We start from the raw sequence: 19,328 nt of genomic DNA on the forward strand, positions 1-19,328 counted from the left end.
GCTTGTGGCTCTATATTCTCTTTTTCTTTTTGAGAACCCCCTGAGGATGCTGCTGGCAGCTGGTGCAGCTTGTGACCAGCTGAGCCAGGGGACCTTGCAGCCCTGGAGAGCCCAGCTGGGTGTGAGGGGCTGTGGAGGGGGTCCAGGGGTGCTGTCCACTGTGGGCAGACAGCCCAAGCACCTCTGATGTTTTGTGTTGTTGTTGTTTTAACCTTCTCAGCTTGGCTGGTGAACCTTCTAAAGGCTAATTTCCAGCAAGGGGCCCAGAGCACATCAGTGTGGGTTATTGGGAATTTTGAGTTGCCATCAAGGAGGCTAGGAACAAGTTTCTAATAAGCATATCCATGGCTCAGATTGAGGGGGGAAATCAAGCTGGAAATAACCTCTTGATTCCCCTATTTGAATTCATATCTGTGGTTCTTATATCAAGATTATCCCTGGCATCAAAGCAACTGCACATGAGACAATGTTAACACTGATGACAGGGACAATCACTGATTGATCTGTCATGATCTGATTTAGATTAGACGCTGTCATAGGCTCCTTTTATGACTCTAATGGCTTTAAGTTTGCTCTATGCACATCTGGAAGTGTACTTGCTGCAGTAACTGAGCTATTGCAGAACAGAGCAAGTTGCTCTTTGGTTCTTGCTTCATCCCATCAAAAAGAGGGGGCTGTGAAAAATTGTAAATTCAGAAATACTTCCAGGCGAGCCACAGAGTTACTCCCTTTGGATCTCTCTGGTGCCAAGTTTGAGCTCTTCACATCCTCACACAATTTCTTCTATTAAGAAAATGCTGTTTCTATATGGAACACTAAATTCACTGAAGTTTTGCAAAGCAGCATTGCCATTTCCCAGGTCAAACCCAACAGAGCATCAGCCAGTACCCAGTGCAAGGCCTTGCCAAAGTGGGCAGTGTAGGAGGGCTCTGTGTAAATTCATCTCTGAAACACACGGGTGTAAGGAATGGAGTAAAAGTCACACAAATTAAAACCCTAAAGCTGCAAAGAAAAGCCACTCTTGCCCAGCTCCCAGCCTACCCCAGCTGGAGCAGGCCCTGCTGTTTATATCCTCCTCTGGGAGATAAGATGCCTGATCTACTGCATCTGGTTCCATGCCAGAAACTCCAGAGTCAACACACTCCATCAGGCTTCCTGAAGCTGCTAGGAGAGAATCAGGGGTAGACCAACCACCCTTTGCCAGATAAGGAAAAAGAGCTTAAGAAGCAAATAGAGATGTTGTGGAGGGAGCTACTAAATGCGTATTATAAACATAGAAAAATATCAAAAACTCAAATCAAATAAGTACTAAAAGTATCCAAAATGCTTTCCTGGTAAAAAAAGCTGGATGAGCTGACTGATGTCTGTCTTTTAAGGACTATAGACTGAACCAAAGAAACATTTTCATGCATATTTGTGGAAAAACTTTCAGAAGAGTATAGAATTTGGGGTTCCAAGTACTCAAAGTTACTGGGATTTTCTGCATGGGGATTTTTTCACTCTTTTTACAGACAGGTGTAAGGTATTTTCCACAACTGTCCTGGGTACACACTGGGGGAGCAGAGGCATCCTGAAAGAAGCACAGCTGGATGAAAACAAGCCACAGAGGGGAGCTTTTGGGTTTAGCATTTCATTTTTGTTGAGCAGATGTTTTCTGGGCATCACAGACCCTTGCTTTAATTTGCCGTGCTAATGATACAGAGGAGAAAAACTTGTTTAACAAAATAATTAACAAGCATTTAAAGCAATTTTTTTGGTACCATGTTTCATTCTAGTGAAGACTGTAGGTTGACTCTCAGAAGTGGAGGAACAATTGGGGCACAATACCCCAAGCAGACACTTGGGCTGCCTGTGGATTTATGGGGAATAAACTCCCCTTCTCTCCCTTGCATGTTCCTCCTGGATTTTGGGGTCAGGAATTCTGCAGTGCTGCCTGTTCATAATTTCACTTCAAATCAACAGGCAAAGCAAGTGCTCTGGGAATGTATTAAAACTGCTTAAATAGGCATATGCAATAACATGTTGACAAAAACATATGAGGAAAATATTCCTGGGTATATTGCACTGCGGAGATGAGTATGCTGGCAAAAGTAAGTGTTTTATTTACCAGGCCAGCTCATTTTCAGAGTAGCTTTCTGTAACAAAAGAGTTTAATAATAATGTTGAAGGCAAGAAAGATGCCTATAAATAGGAGCAAGGCCTGTCTGTGGAACTTTTTCATGAAACTTTAATAGCAAGAGAAATAGCACTTGGCAAATTCTTTATTGCCATCCTGGCTGCACTAACTTAATGTGAAAGTAGGTAGCAGAATCAAGAAAAGATTTCTTTTATGTATTCACAACTGCCTTTTCTTCAGGCTTGTCTACCTGAAAATTTGGCTACTTACTGGTCCTGTGTTACCCGTCTTGGTCCATGCTTGGATTTGGGGACAGTAACAGCCCTGCTTCCCAACACCTGCTGTTCCCATCCTCACCCAAGCACCTCTGCCTGCCCCTAGATGAGGGATAACTGGACAGACACTCTAGCCAAGCAAAAGGCAATATTTTCTTCAGAGAAAAATACCCAAGTCAGCTCAGAGCTTTCTCCCACCACAGTGACCCACCCACCAAGGGTTACCTCTGCATGAGGTTCCCAGCAAGTGGGGTTCATGAAGGGTGCAGCTTCCCTATGGGACAGAAGGCTCTGGCCCAAGCCATCCACTATTTCTATATTTAGAAAAACCTTGGACACCCACACAGGACCTCTCAAAATGAACAACCCATTCATTCCCCTCCATCTGTTCAGGTGGCCTTTGCTGTGTGTGTTAACCACCAAATCTCCAGCCTATCTAAAGTGCAATCTATCTTCCATGACATTAAAGATTTCATCTCTGTGCCTCAGCACACACTGCTATGTGAAAAGGACAGGGATTTCATTCTGGGCACTTGAAATGTTACATATAGAACATTCAGCATTTCAGGGAAAAAATGTTTTTTTACAAAGGAATGGCAGTTCTGCAATTATTTTCCATTTTAATAATTTCATTGGTGTATATTATCCATTGATTATCAAACACTGCTGACATGTATCCTCATGTTAATGACTTAGGACTAACACTTACATTAAGTGGGATGCTCTAGATTGCAAAGGCCTTTGTCTCTCCTTCCTCTTCAACCCCTCTCCCTTTAAATCTTTGCAGTGCCTATAATAAAAGAGCAGCATGCCCAGCCTGAAATTCCTCAGAAAGAATCCAGGACTGCATTTCTTTTCCTGGCTGCTGTGCATGTTTATGTGGACATTTGAGAAAGATTATAAATATCTCTACCTTTTAGTTATTTGGCTTCCTAGAACTATACAGGAATATTTCTAGTTGGTGCCACTGCTCATCTGTCAAGCACCTCGGTGACTTTATAGTGTGTGTGTGTCGAGTCCCACAACTCTTGGCCTCCCAGAGGTTCTATTTTCCTTTAGATGCACTCCTAAAGAAGGCAATGGAAAATGCCACATATCCCAAAGTGCTTCTACGTTACTCCACTTTCCTGTAAAAGACTGAAATTTGTAAAGGGAGCCTAAGGGAATCCAGTACCCAAATCCTACTCATGGTTTGGGGAGCATTACTCTCAGCTTAAAGGAAGATCGCTGAGTTGACCAATTCCCAAATATTTCATAGCAGAGCCAATAATAACATCATGTTACTTAACAACTAGCAAGGGGAAGGGCTGGGCAAAGCATGTTTGCAGCTGGAATTTGAAATGCACTGGAAAGCCCTTTGCAGAGGGGCTGTACGCCTGCTCCAGGCAGGAGAAAAGGGTGCTGATGGTGTCTGGAGTTTGAACAGAGGAATCAGCAAAAAGCCAGGGAGGGAATATGTATGCACCTGACTGAGAGGAGAGTTGCAACAGCAAATGGAAATCCTGACAGCTCAGATGAGAATTTCTCCTGCCTCTCCCTCATTCATGATCTTCATGATCAGTATTTCAGGCTGCCACTGCACCAACAGTGCTTAAAAACCAGCTCATGCTCCAAGGAAAATCACTTCTGCAGCAGGCACACACAGAGACACTTGGATCCCACGCAGCTGGGAGCAGGGGCAGGCGATGGTGATGGTTTCCTTCATCCCAAGAGGCACTGGAATCTTGTGGCCAGAGAAATAAACCCCGTGGGTGCCTCTCTGGGGCATTTTCCATAGCTTTTCCTCTCAAAGATGATTTCATTTCACAAGTGCACAGTCACACACATGGCAGTTTTGATGACCTCAGTGTCTAAGGACTAAGCCACCAGTAGCTCTTTCCTTCTGCCAGAGAAATAATCCATTTTAGCAGCACAGTTTGTGCTACAACTCACCCCATTTTGTACAGGTAGAGCAAAGCCTCGCTCTTAGCCCTGTTACTCAAAGTCTCAGTCAGGTGCTGACCTTCCAGCTCCATCATTTCTTGCTGGCAGGGTGAGTGGGTATCTCCCAGGACAGGTTTGTGTCTGTAAGAGCCCCAGAGCTGAGCTCACTGTGTCCAGCCCAGCCTCTCCCCGGCTTGACAGAAAAGTCTGGCTGGAAATCATCAGCCTCTGCTCCACACCAGAGCCCGGCCGTGTTTACCTAATCTGCAGACCAGGCACATTCACTCAGGGAGAAAAAAAAGAAAATCACAGGCAATTTGTCAGAGCATTAGCTGATAATTCAGACAGAAATGTTAGATCTTGAGGCATGCTGGAGGCTGCCGGGCGGGGGTAAATGTTATTGACTCTGACAGATCCCTGATGACAGATCCACTCCCTCTCCCAGGGGCAAGGCTACATTTAGATACACTTCAATTTTCTTTGGAATTCCAGCAAGTGGACAACAGGTAAAGAAAGGGAGAGGTTAGTGGAGGAAGACGGAGCTTGCATGGTTTGGCTTTTCATCCCACCCCTGTAATTGTGGCCTAATTATTTCCTTTTAAACTCATTGACTTGGCCATGGTAATTATTACTCAAGCTTACAAATAAATATCCTTTCTGCTCAAAGATAGCCATTCCTGCCTACTTAATGCTATTTTACTCCATGTAATAGCTCAGAGTCCAGATTTAGACAACAGTGGATTCTTTTCAGACTTGATGAAATGTTCCACAGCTGTTTCCCACCACCTCTGGCTTCCCAGCCAGTTGCATCTATTCATTGTCTCTCAGTTTTTAAGCACCTTCAGGTTATTTTTTTTGATTCTTCTATGTATTTGTAGCATCCAGCACAAAGCTGTCCTGAGCCTCTAATGACAGCTGTTAAGTAGCAAATAATAGTAATAATTGGAGCATTTCTAATTGAGCTGTAGTTTTTAAATTTGAGTGCCTGAGGAGATGCATTATCCTTGAGCATGGCTCTGCCCCTAATTCACTCAGGTTGCCTTGAAAAATGCCACACTCCCAGTTGTATTTAAGCAGCCAAAGAAATATCTTCCTTTTTGGACAGGCTGAAAACAAATTTCTGTAGAGCTCAGGTCTGAGACCTCTTCACAGGAAGAAAAAAGCACATTTCATTTGATTTTTCATCTGAATTGAGCAAAATTATTTTTTTCCCCTATGTGGTTTGGCCCCCCGTTTGACAAAACCAAGCTTTGTTAACACTGAAACATGCAAACTTTAGCATAAACTTGTGCTGCCCAGTGGTTCTGACAGCACTGAAAGCACGTCCAACATTTCATTAGCCCACATTACCTTTCAGGCTGTATATTCCTTTCACACCTGCCCAGGTATTTCCACTTGGAAATGCTGTGCATGAATTCAGCTCAAAGCTGCCTGACTTTTGGCAGGTGACCAGACCCAGCTGCTCTGGTGGCTCTTTGTGTGTTTTAAATGGCACAAAAGCTCTGCTGAAGCAGGCACAAGTGCTCCCAGAGCATCGTGTACCCGATGAATCAGGGCCACAACGAGCAAGAGGGAAACAGGAACCCATTTCATCCTGGACATGTGCAATAATTTAAAGAAGCCCCTCTTCAATCCCAGCCAGCACACAGGGTGCAGCTGTTAACTTTCAACATGCTGAAGGCTAAAGACAATGAAAAATCCAGTTCTGGCAGAGGTTAAACCAGTGCATCATTTGGCAGGGAGCTGTGAGCCATTAACCTTTCCACTGGCACTGGCAACCAAGAGCTGGGAGATAAACACGTTGGGGAGGAAACAAATTGGTTCATTCGAACGCTATTAATGTGCCTGCCCTTGGAGGCCACGTTTATGCTTTTGGAAAATTATACATTCATGCATAATGAAGTGAGATATAGCTCACCAATTGCCAACAGGGTGCAAAGCCCACAATAACGATTTATAGCAGGTGCCTAATTCTCTAAACATTTGCAAATTAAGTATTTACGGGTGTAATGCTGGCGATTTTATTGCCAGTTTAAGTTACCATCATTTGAGCTTTTTATTTTGTACTGAAACTGAGCTGAGCATTTAATATCCATGATGTGTAATTTATTCAAGCATAATTTGATGATGTTATAGTGGGAATTAAAGCAATACCCAGAGACTCTAATTATGACACAACTACACATAAACATAGGAAGAAATCCCCTGTCCTAAAGAACATGTTCTTAGCTGACAAAAGCAGGTAAAGATTGTAATAGACACTGCAGAGTGGAGAAATGTTGTAAAGGGAGATTGAATAACTTGCCCAATGACACATGAAAAACCTGTTATAGATGGAAAAAATCCAGACCTCCTTCCCTACACACCAGGGGCATAAAAGTAATTTTTTCTACCTGCTCACAGAGGATGGGCAGCTCTCCCAGCCTGAAGACCCTGGCGCTCGGTGATACTGAACACAGCCACAAAGAACACCCCAGCTACTGAAATAACTGTTTCCTTGGGGAGCTGCCACAGCTCACATGTGAGCTAATATAAAGATTTCCAGCAATACTGAATAGACAGAGCATGCACACGCGGTGAAATTATGGTTCAAGGAGAATGCACCACCTAAATATTCCTGTTGCAGCTCTTTCCCATGGGACATTCAAAGAAAGCACAGGATTTCATTCTGAGTTCATAAGAGATTTTGCAGAGCAGCAAAGAAGGTGTTTCCCACTTGCTGTGCCTCGCACAGATCGATGGCTGTGCCTGGGGAGCACCAGCTCACCCCCAAAGAGGAGCTGGCAGTGAACCCCAGCTTGCTGTGTTTAACATTCCCCCTTTCCCACCACAGCTGCCGCAGCCTGGCTGGACCAGGAGAATGGGTTTGTGTTGGAAGGCATCCAGTTCTCCCACAGCTCTATCCACATCTGAAGGAAAGCATGGATGGCTGGTTGAGTTTCAGCCATGGAATGGCTTCAGGAATGACCCTCAGGAGGAGCACGGGATGAAGTGATTCACAGTGGTGTTTTCCTCGCAGGTGGAGGCAGCACGTCTGTTTTTCTCAAAGGGAAGGAGCAGGGTCTCTCTCCCTGCTCAAGTGGCTGGTGACATATTCAACCTCCTCATCTGGATCCACTGGTCAGCCCTCCAGCTGCAAGAGAAATAACTTCCCTGCCTCTTCTCATCATTAGTTGAGGAGCTAACAGTTCAGAAAGAGAGGAAGAGAGAAGATTACTCATTCATTAAAAATGTGGCTTTGAACCAGGCCTAAAGTGTTATTCCAGGACTCTCATAATGAAACACATAAGGGCCTCTCACAGCTTTCTCACTCTGCTGAGCAGCACACCCGTGCAAATCCAGAGATTCTGTGTGAAGCCACTTCCTCAGGCGACATGTGGAGGACCTTACCTGATGTGAGCATTCCTCCCACCAGCTCCCGTGCCAGGACACACTGCCAGCAGCATCCTAACCACATTAACTTAAGAGACATGACATCCACAAGAAGATCATGAGAGATGAAATCTCTCTTAGCCTCATCACCTCTTAGACCAAATCAAAACAGAAACTGCTTTTTGACATTGTCCAGACGTGTGTGAAAAGAACACACTGGTCTTCGTTACACATAAATACAGCTCCTGTAAAACAAGATAGAAAAAATCTGACACTTTGCCTACCGCAAGGTTTTTAAAGATGAAGATGAATTAATCCAGATGTGTTGATGCCACACCCTGGGAGCCACTAAATAAATTCAGCATTTCTGGTCGGATGGAAAGTGGATAAAATTACATCATTATGGGAAAACTGTTAATGCACAGTGGTTCAAGAAAGAGGAGAAGAGGGGGAAAAACCAAATAGGACTGGAAAACTACTAAGTACTTAAACTGTTTTCCAGCCAACATGTATGAAGAATGTACTTTCAAGTGTAGCAAGGGATGCTGTCAATAACTGTAAGTAAGCCCTGATGCCAAGTGCTGCATACACATTTAGAACAATTGACTCTTGTAGAGGTTAAAATGGACATTCTTCATCCATGAGATGCTATTTTGGTCTCTTCCTGAGATGCTGAATGAAACACAGGTAGCTACAATGACAGATTCAGAAGAGCTGTTAACACAAGAGCAGCATTTGAAAGTACCTATTTTCCTGGGAGAAGCTAAGTGGGGAAGCACACACAGGTCTGTAATTGTTTTCCTTAAACCAATAGTTCTTTCCACTCACTCTCATGATTTCCCCTCTCCTGGGAGAGCCAGAAATAGGTAGGCAGAATTCTCAGCTTTTGAGTTGAGTTTGGTGACAAAGCAAACAGGTCAAGGCTGTGTGACTTTGAAAATCCCATCCATTATCTGGTGTCAGAGCAATGACCAGAAAAGAAGAGGAGATATGGAAGACACAAAGTGCCATTCCACTCCTCCAGGATCAAAACATATCTCCATCCACTAGCAGAAAGCTTGTGGACTATTAACAGACTTCTTGGACCTTCCCATATGATTCAATATGCAGCATTAAATTCCCTCTCTTTAAATCATTCCTGATTTGAAACTGTTCTTATGATACTCCTTCAGTGTCTGTTTTCCCTTCTAAATGCATAATTCTCATCCCCCTGTCACTTTGCACACATCTAAGCTTGGGATGGTAAAAAGCTTGAGTTTTAACCACAATGTGTTATAAAGATATAGGGTATTCTCTTATCTTCTCCTTTTCTTTTTTTTTCCCATTATTAATCCAGATTTTCCTGGAAGTTCTGTAGGAATTTATGAAATCATCTCACTAAACAACAACAACAACACATTAACCCAGGGGGAAAATGAAAATTAGAAGCATTAGATGAGATGTGGGCTGTGCATCAATAGAAGAGTTCTTACATCCAGATCAGGTCTGACAAAATGAAGGACCCATGTCAGATCCACCACACACACTGGTGATGGTGTTTATCTGTGCTTTCAGACCTCTCATTCATCTGTGTGATGTTTGAGGATTTTCACAAACACACTGAAATCAAAGGCTTGGTTTTGTCATTATTTCAAACCACTTTTACTTGTTTTACTTTCAGGATGGATGGAAGCCAAGCTATCCCCCTGCACCAAACATTTTTTGCATGTTTTCAGGTTTAGAAAGCTTAATTTGTCAGAGACAGGGCACCCAACACTTGAGACACCCAGCCCTGGTGAGAGATCCAGTTGAGCATCCTCTGAGGTAGGGGCCCCATCACAGCCCTCTGTCATCAAAGAAAAGCATTTGCTGTCAAATTGTGAAGAAGCAAAACCAGAAGCTTCACCTTGCACTTACACAATCACCTGACACCCTGGCTGTGGCTGCTTGGTGTTCACCTCAACCAGCACGCTTCAGCTTAGGATAAGGCTGTCGTTCTTCAGTGCCATTTTTATTCTTTAGTTTAAAGGCAGCTGAAGGAGGAAGCAAAGTGCTGGCGTGTGCTTCCTCCCATGTGCACGGCTGATGCCTCAGCCACTGGCTGCGGTGCCAGGCAGAACCCAAACACAGCCTGTCAGGACACAGGACAGCCCTGCAGAGCACTGAAAGGCACAAGTGGGGCCCTCCTCCTCTGCACTGTGCACACTCTTCCTCCTCCACTGAAAAACCACGGGGAACCTGTCTGAGCCTGAAGCCAAAGCATCCCCAGAGCTCGGGAGGCAGCTGGACGTGCTGGTGTGAGCAGACAGCAGTGTCAGCCCCAGCACAGCTCACGGCAGCACAGTTACATCTCTTAATTATTACCAGCCCGGCTCCCCGAATGTGCACATTTTTTTCACAGTTACTAAGTAAGTTAATCACTTCATGAACAAGGAAATCTGCAGATGCCTTTGAGGCTTTGTTAACATAGTGCCTAAGCCAGCTTTACACTCTTTTCTAATCCTCTTTAAGACCGTATGAGGCAGTGAAGTAGCCTATAATCAGTTTTTAAGGTTATAGACAATATCCCCACTCAAGCTGGTTGCCTAGAGCAACAGTGCAGGAACTGAATACTAGCAATGAGATTGGATTACTTGCCTTGTTTATTCATCCATATATATTTATCCTCTGCTCTGCCTACAGCAGAAGCAGGGATTTTTGTAGCCTGTGCCTTACACGTCTGGATGCAGAGCAGAATTTATGTAAAAAAATGCAGACAGGCTTCAAGAATTAATCTCCTTCCATTTCTGATTGCCTCCTTTCCCTCTCCACCTCAATACCTGAAGGTTCAAAACACTCCCAGAACTAAGATTGCCCGCAGTCTCTCAGCAGCAATAACAGCCTCCCACTGCTTCCCATACACATGGAGGCAGAAACCCTCTTCCAAAAGTGCTGGCACCACCAGCAACATTTCAGCAGCCCGAGCTGCCTCCTGAGCTCGTGCCTGCTCACCAGCAGGAGCTGCTACTGCACTTTCACTGAGGATCTGTGCCAGCCTGACCTACAGGAAACCCCAGATCACGTTTGCATAAAGCAAATTGCTCCACATTTGAAATCCGTTCACAAGAAGACAGTCCGTGTTCCTGTTTTGCTCAGTCACGAGCATTCTGACTTCATTTTCTTTTCTGGTAAATTTGGATTTTCCCTCTAGCCAAAGCCACTTCCCTTTTGTACTTTAAACTTAGCCATAGCTTTAACCACTCAACGGGATTTTGGTACCCCTTCTGGCTCTTTGAAAATCTCAAAATGGACAGAGTCCTAGTGTTGCCATGCTTCTGCCCATCTGAGCCTTTTTGGAGTACACAGCTTCTGTATCAAATCTAACCAATTTCTTTTATGCCAAAATACCTGCTTGTAGCTCCCTCTAACCAGAGTCTGTACAGAAACCTCCAGATCAGTCATTAACAGCAAAATGAAAATTCTTCACCTCTCACATTCCCTGGAGCATGGCTGTGCTCTGTGGCAAGAGTTGACCTCCGCTGTGCAGCAGATATCATTTAACAGAGTTGCCTCTCAAAGAAGAAATAATTCACCCAATTTCCTCCCACAATCAGAGCACCACATCCGTGTGCAGCCCTGATACATGAGAGCTAGTTCTTATTGTACATCAACTCACTGAGGAACTGGTGTGGGCAGCTCTTGGGGGAAAGAGGGGCTGTGGGAAGGCGCAATGAAGGACCAAGTCTCAGGGGGACTGCCACACACTTCTTCACATTATCTGGGAAATTTCACTTTGTAACTCACTTCTTTACCAGTAAAATGTTGTATTCATTCAAGCAAAGAGAGGTTTGACACAAAATTGCTGAGGAGTCGAATTGTAAAGAGATGCAACTGAATGGCAGATGAATTTAGGGGATGGTTGTTGCTGTTAGCAAAGAGGGTGAGGGGCTGTGAGGTTGCTCCTAGGAAGGAAATCTAAAACAAGAGTTCAAGACACTGCATTTCAGAACAAGACTGTTAAAATCAAAGGCCTCACTTTGGGAAGGATGAAATGTGTCCCTGAAGTCAGCTCAGCTGGTTAAAGCATAGTGCTGATAATGCCAAGGTCATGGGGTCTTATGGGCCATCACAGATGAGTTGGACTCAGTGATCATTGTGGGTCCCTTCCAACTCAGAACACTGTGATAATATTTTCAAAAAGAAACTTTTTGGCTTCTCAGTCTGAAGTGTTTCTTTTCCTCACAGTAAAAGTCACCTAAATTAAGAGGGAAAGCAGGAGATAAATAACCCCAAATCAAAATAAGCAACTTGACTGCTTAATTTTTGATCTAATTGACATTCCAGGTTGACCTGAAATGAAAGTTTTGTGGTTTAAATTTCACAGAAAAAAAATGAGAACAAAGAATATCTGTCTCAAACTGACATGAACCGTTTTCCCCCACCCATCCCACCTTGAAATCTGTCTCTGGTTTCTGCACTAGAAGAACAGCAATACTCACACATTATTGCTTGGTTTCTTGCACCACTCCCCCAGCTGGGGATGTACAGCCCAAGCTGTGTGTGACCCTCTACCAGGTGTCTGTAAAGCCTCTCCCACGGTGGGATTTGGTGCCACACGCTGTCTCTGCTTTTCCCAAATCCACAGGAAATGAGCATGCAAATGTGGGATCCCTACTCCTGCCCTAGGCCCCTGTGCCCCCTTGTCCATGGGCTTTCCCTGCAGATGGCACTGCGGGAGCATCTGAGACCCCCAGAGCCCACAGGAGCCTCTGCATCCTCCACTCCCTGCCTTATCCCCTGCACTCACATCATTTCCTTGGCCTACTTTCTATTTAGGTTTATTTTTTTTTCCTCCCAGAGAAATTATTTATCATAGGGATTGCCAGCGCCTAATAAACATCCCTCCAAGAATAAATTTGTTTATCTAAGGTATTTTATTATGCTGCCTCAGATAAAAGAGAGGGGGGAAAAATCCTCCCCAGAATATTTTGACTGTGCAAACAGTGGAAGAGCAGTGTCCTTGAGCACAATTTTCAAAGCGGAGGTTTGTCAGAAGCCATTTCAGCTGTTAAGGAATGAGTTATCTTTCAAATGAACAAAAAGAGGTGGCGGCACAGGCCCTGGCAACTGATCCAGTGTGACAGAGACAGATTTGAGAACCTCAAAGCATTTTGTTCCGGGGGCTGCACTGGCTGTCCTCCTGTTTCACCTTCTGTTTTCATCCAGACTGGGTGGCAGGGGAGGAAGACGGAAGCATTTTAAATTCAGATTGCACAGGTTCGAGTCGCAACACAAGACAGCGGGTCGCGGGAAATCAGGACTTCTGTCACTCAATCCCACGGTGGCTCCTGCCTCTGCCTCACCCCCCTCCCTCTGCTGGAGCAGGAGCTTGTGTCTCTGTGCTGATGAGCAGCACACGAGCCAGCAGATCCGCTACACCAGGCAGGCTCCCCACGCCACAAAGTCATCGAGTAACACCAGCTGGGTCCCTGGCAAGAGCAGCCCTGGGCTGTGCGAGGAGATAATGCAGTGAAAGGAATGCTTATTAGAAGCAGGAAGCCTGACAGTAGGATTTCTCATCCCAAATACAAGGTTTGCAGCAGTATAAATAATGCATGTCAATTGCCAGCATCCTGAAAATTAGTTAAAGTAGGTTAGGGGGGGGAAGAAAGGAGGAAAAAAATATTCACGCTGCAATGCTCTCCATTCAAAAGGACTTAGCTGCTAATAAGGGGGCAGTATGGAAAAAGGGGGCAGTAATTAAAACCTTTTTTTTTTTTTTTTAATGAGAATCTGTTAGCAAGGGATAGAATATTTTGCCAGTTGTTGGACTCAACCCTTCAGCTTCTTGCCCTGCCTGGAACGTGAATGGCAAATCTGTACCTTGGGCTGGAGCAGGTGACCCAGAGCTCTGCCTGGCTCTCCCTCCACGCAAGCACGTGGAAATCTGCTGCCCACAGCTCCAGCACTGGCTATGGGGCAGTGTTAGCCCGTTTCCTTGAGCATCCACCCTGCTCTGAGAGCTCAAACCCCTCACAAGTCTCAGTCAGGGAGCAGGAGGTGGCGTTCCAAAGTTTTCACTGAACTGGTGCTTCCAGAACTTCTGAAGATTTTTGCCAGAGCCCTCAGCACCTGAAGGAGGGAGAATCTTTGGCTGCTCCTCTCACCCACAGCAGCCCCACCTGGGCACTGCCCCAGCCCAGCACCGCTCAGCAAAGCCACAAAGCCAGAGCCCCAGGGAACTGCTGGGCTGTGCAGAGGGGAAGCAGGACCTGCTGGGAGCAGGGCTGCGGGAGCAGGGCTGGCAGCAAGCCACCCACCATGGAAATGCAAAGGACAGGCATGAAATGCACCAAATCCTCACTCTCTGTAGTGTTTTCAATGAATCTCATCTTCATTTTGGCTGACAGGATTTGCCAGTGAAGTGCTGAATGCCCCCAGCATTGCTGTTAGGAGCATCCTTTCTGCACGTTGCTGCTCGAATTTAACCCACCTGCAGCCTCTGCAAAAACAATGAAGCTTTTGGATTTTCCTCATGCTCCTCCAAGAGCAATCTGAGCACTGCAGACACCTCAGCACACGGGAGGCCAGCAGCTCCCCCTGACCTGTCAAGAGCAATTTCATTACCAGCAGCAATTCAAGCAATGAGCTGTCCCCTTCAGATCTATCCAAATTCCAGAGCCCACTGAACTCCCCCCTCCCTCAGATGCAATCTTCTCCCTAATTTAATCATAATTCCACCAGCAATGAAACACAGCCATGCCGGTAGAATGCTTCCCTGCTAAAATGCCTGTGTGCACATCAGTGATGACCTCTGTGGAACTGCTACGCTTAAATAAATATCCTAAAAAAATAAATCTGAAAACCCTGCATCTTTTTCCATTTCATTTTGATCACCATGGCTGCCTTCCAGCTCCTCTGTCTAAGCACACAGGCCTTTGGAAAATACCAGATATCATGAAAAAATGGTCCCCAAGGAAAGCTAAGCACTAAGCCAGTGATTGCCTCAAATAATCACCATATGCATGAAAACATACAGCTTTCTGCACATGGCACCAAACCCTTCACTCCTGCTGGACCACACATTTGTCTTCACACAAGTTTTCCAGGACTGAACTCCCCTCCAAACACACAGGATAGCACTGCTTGCTCCTCCAGGCAAGAGCATGTCTTCATCACAGGAATTAAAAGCTCCAATCCATCACAGCTGGGTTCTCCAGAGGCTAAAACTCCTTGCATCATGGGAAGCAATTTGACTCAGAAAATACAGAAACGTCCCCATCTGGCTTCCTGTCTATCCTGACCCAAACTTTGGATACCATTCAAAAACACATCAGGGATCCAGAAAACTGCTGGAGCTGCCTCTTTCACATCAAAACAAAATGTCCATTCAAAACATGGTCTTTTCCAGTTTTCCATGTTACTTCTAGAGGATAAAGTTGCAGGAAAAACAAATGGGAATTAGGGAGGGCTTGGGGTTTGCGGTTTTTTTTGGGGGGGGGGGGGTTTGTTTTTTTTTTATGAGGAACCTATGATTTTTGTCTGCAAATGCCAAAGCATTCAGAATGAGAAAGGACATAAAATGTCACACATGGCAGAATATATTTCTCCTGAGCTGAGCTGTGACCATTTTGGCTTTTTCCCTAGGAAGGGCTGTAGGTGTTCACTAGATCCCAACTTTTTGCAGTCAAGTGTTTTGGTTGGGAAGCTCTTTTCAGTTGGGTCACATGCTCTTTGCAGTTAACCCATTCAAACTTCACTTTGCATAAAAAGAGGGCAAAGCCCCTCCAGGCTTTGCTTTGCATTTCCGACCAGAAGGGTGAGAATAACTTACAGAGCCAGGGGATGCACTTGATTCCAGGCACAGGAGAGGGTTACAAACCACCTTTTATACTTTTTCAAAGGGTAGCCAGACCCTGGTGCTAACATAAGATAAATTATAATGCATAGGGCAACAGAACTGCCCAATCCTTCAGCCACCCTGAGCACACCAGTGTAAGGCATCACAGGGCTGATACAAACCAGCAGCAAAATACCAACCAGAGTACCAAAAAACCTAAATATGTGGCTGAAGAGACTTTTTTAGTGGGATCAAGCCCCATAAGACAAGACAAAAGCATGTTGTAGGTGTTTCTGGGCAGGAAAGCACCAGGATTGCATCTCAGGAGGCTGCATTCAGTTGTGGCAAGCCTCCCAAACAACCGCAATCAATTGTGTGTGTGTGCTCCCTCTCTGTAAAATAGCAGTAAGAATTCCTCCCATCTCCTTTGCCCACTTCTATTAAGACTGAGCTGTGCATGGTAAAGAGCATCTCTCACAATGGGTAGTAGATACAGCAGCTGGAATAATTCACCTTCCCCACTTGTCTGCTGAGATGCTTTTAAGATAAAACTGAATGACAATAGTGTAACTGAGATAATTTTCCACTTAAAAGAGAAGTCTCTCATCACAATACTGCAAAGCTTTGTAATGAATGTGCTTCCTGTGCTATTTTATAAAAACAGTGTTCAGGAAAATGCATATCATGATAAATACACAAGTTAAAATGCCATTTATATGTTACTTTGTGACAAGTTCAAAAGCAGAGATTCCAGCACTGGGATCAGACACATTTCATAGCACAGGCTATATTTAATGGAGTTGTAATCACAAGAAAATGTTGTGGTATTTGGAACAGAATATGGATAACCTTCCACAGGTACAGAAGAACATAAACCAGCTTAGTCTGACTGTGCTCACCTTTCCCAAACAGGCACTGGGGGATGAACAGACTCTTAAGTCTTTTCTCCTATTTGCTTAGGGAGCCTGGTTTGAATTTTTAATTTCCAGTGATCAAGTGCAGATTTTTTTGCTTAAGAAGAACAAATAAAATCATAATACGAAACTTGCTCAGTCAGTGGAGCCTCGCAGCCAGCAGAGGTGTAGGATTGCTCCCTGCCTGCTGCAGACCAGTTGCCTTACGTGCCCCTACAGTGCCGTGTATTGAGTACAGTAATTACAGCACTTCCTTCCCATCTGGGACTCAGTCCAAAGGCATTTTACCAAGTAACAATGCTTTCTCTATTCACCCTCTTCAGAACAGAATAGCATTGTTTAGTTTAAGTGGGCTTCCAGCCAGAAGAAGGTCAATCATAACAAAGTACTGACATTAAGATAAAGGCTAAAACTATGCTTTATGAAAAGTATCCAACCCTTGACAGCTGGCACTTGAGTGACAAGTCTGCACTGGGGGTGTTTCATGTACTTAGCTTTTGTAATTTGGGTAGTGTTTGATTTCACATTTGTATTTATTTATTGCAAACCACTGACTCTCCCTCCAGGTTTTCTCAATTTTCTCTTAAGAAAAATACAATGTTCTATTGGAATTAAGTAAACAAAGTTGGTTTTAACATACACTTTAAAAAAACATTGATTTTTGAGCTTGACAGTAGCTCAGCTTGTTTACAGTTTGTGGTCTCAGGCATTTTCCCTGTGGTTCTCTGCATGGTAATTTTGCAGTAGAAAAGACCTGACATTGTCTGCTCTCCTTTTTTTTTTTTTTTTTTTTTTTTTTTTTTTTTTTTTTTTTTGGTGGTGTCTGCAAGGAAAGCTATCTCTAATAAAGGTGTAAGGGTGAGAACATCTTTCCAGCTATCACACCCCTGCAGATTAATGCAGCTCCTTTTATTTCTACTTCTCTTCTTTAAAGCAGCACCCCTGACATTTGATCTGAACTACCCCTGGTGTTTTCCTCTGTGCTTTGATACATACTGCTGTCCTATCAGCTCTCCAACAAGTCTCTGGTATCTGGATAGTATCCTCCAGAGCACTTGTTTGAAGTTTTGCTGTGTCTTATCTTTCAGTCTCTCCATAACTGAGCATTTTTTGCTCCTTCAGCGTAGGATTAACCTTCTTGGCTAATTTTTCCATCCACTCTAATGCAGTGGGTTTCAAATTGAGATCTAAGAGAGGACAGTAACAAGTTTAAAACCCTAGACCAGAGCTGGGGAGGATAATTTTCTCTACAGTTTCTTGTTTAACCTTATGTGTGTCACTTGACATCACCATGGCTTCCATTCCCATCTATAAAAGAGGACAATCCTTTCATTTATTCTAGCTTTTTTTTTAAGGTGACAGGGGTTACACACAGCCCAGCACACTGGAGCCCAGGTGATCTGGGGTTTCCAGCTGCCAGTGTAATAAAACCAACACAGAGCACTTGCAGAGCATCCTTCAGTAAAGCTGTGTAGCAGTTTTGCTCTTTGATAAACACTCCTGCAGATGCATGGAGCCTTTGACAAGTGAAAAGGTTCATAAAGAACAACTGCTTACCACTGTCATCACCCTCCTATTGCCAGTGGGGCTTCTATTAAAAACAAGAATATATTTTTGAAAGATGAGGTTTTGTGATCCACAATGTATAGGCCAAATGTTTAATACATGCCTCTGTCAAAATTTCCTCCATTGCCTCTCATATAATCCTCAATTACGTACTCTCTGTACACTACACTGTCTAATGATTTTCTTTCTGCAGCCAGTAAAGGAAGAATTAACACTTCAATATTAGAGTCAAAGGCACATTTCAGACCCAGATCACTAAAAAGTTCAGGGGGCAACTCCTACCGATCTCAACTGCCTTGCACAAGAGCTGCAGCTAGGCAAGAAATCGGTAACAGCTCCCAGGAGTCCCTGGACTGTCACTTCATGGACATCCCTCCCACCCCCAGGCAATTCTCTCTTGAAATATTCCAGGGTCTGGTACTCACGCCAAAGGTGTTAAGGAGAAGGAGGTACTGCTTCTTGTTAAGACAAGACAGGAGAAAATAAACTTCCAGGCACTGAGTCTGTTCAGACCTGTCAGATAAAGACATTTCTGCCAGCTTATCAGAGCCGGGTAAGGGCTGTCAGCTGATTTAATGCAGGACAGTCTGTTTCCCCACAAACCTTACAGCTCTTGTATCCTTAAACCACTGCAATTCATTTTGAATAATTTATTCCTCCCCCTTCCTGGAAACCTTGAAATATATTAAAATATTAATTTAAAATATGTACGTTGAGGAATGGGGGGGAGGAAGAGAGAGAAGAGGAAGGTGAACACGCGTGCACTGAGGGGCACCAGGCAGCACTGCTGGGAGGATTGCACTTCTCTGCCTTGCACTGGGGTCTCATCAGCCAAACCATCACCAACAGCCCCTGCACACCCCCTGTTCTGCTGGTGTTCACTGAGCTCTGCTCAGTTCCAAGCAGACACAAATCCTCATCACAGAAGCCATGCTCGTGCCAACCCAAAGCCCTCCTGACAGCGTGTGCTAAGCACAGCCCCGAGAAATTAAAGCATCCTTCATCTGTGCACACAGATCCTTCCAGGGGCTGGGCAGGACAGCGTTAATGAGGCTGCACGTGATGCCTGGGATAACTGCAGCTTGTGGCACACTGTGTTGTCTGCTGGCTCCAGTCTCCAAGCTAGTTAAACTGGTTTCATTTGTCAGAACTAAAATTAACTCACACAGATTCTCAACGTTATCTTAATTTGCTAAATTCTACAGTTCAACCTAGATTATCCAAACTTCAATTATCCAAAACTCCTTGGTATTCAAAACAGGGTCAAGTCTCTTGACATCCATTAAGTACATTGAAAATTCCCTCAGTTATCAGAGACCTCATTTATATGAACATATTCCATATCCCCAGTGGTTTTTATATAA

Source organism: Cinclus cinclus, chromosome 17 (assembly GCF_963662255.1).
Source record: "Cinclus cinclus chromosome 17, bCinCin1.1, whole genome shotgun sequence".
NCBI lineage: Eukaryota > Metazoa > Chordata > Aves > Passeriformes > Cinclidae > Cinclus > Cinclus cinclus.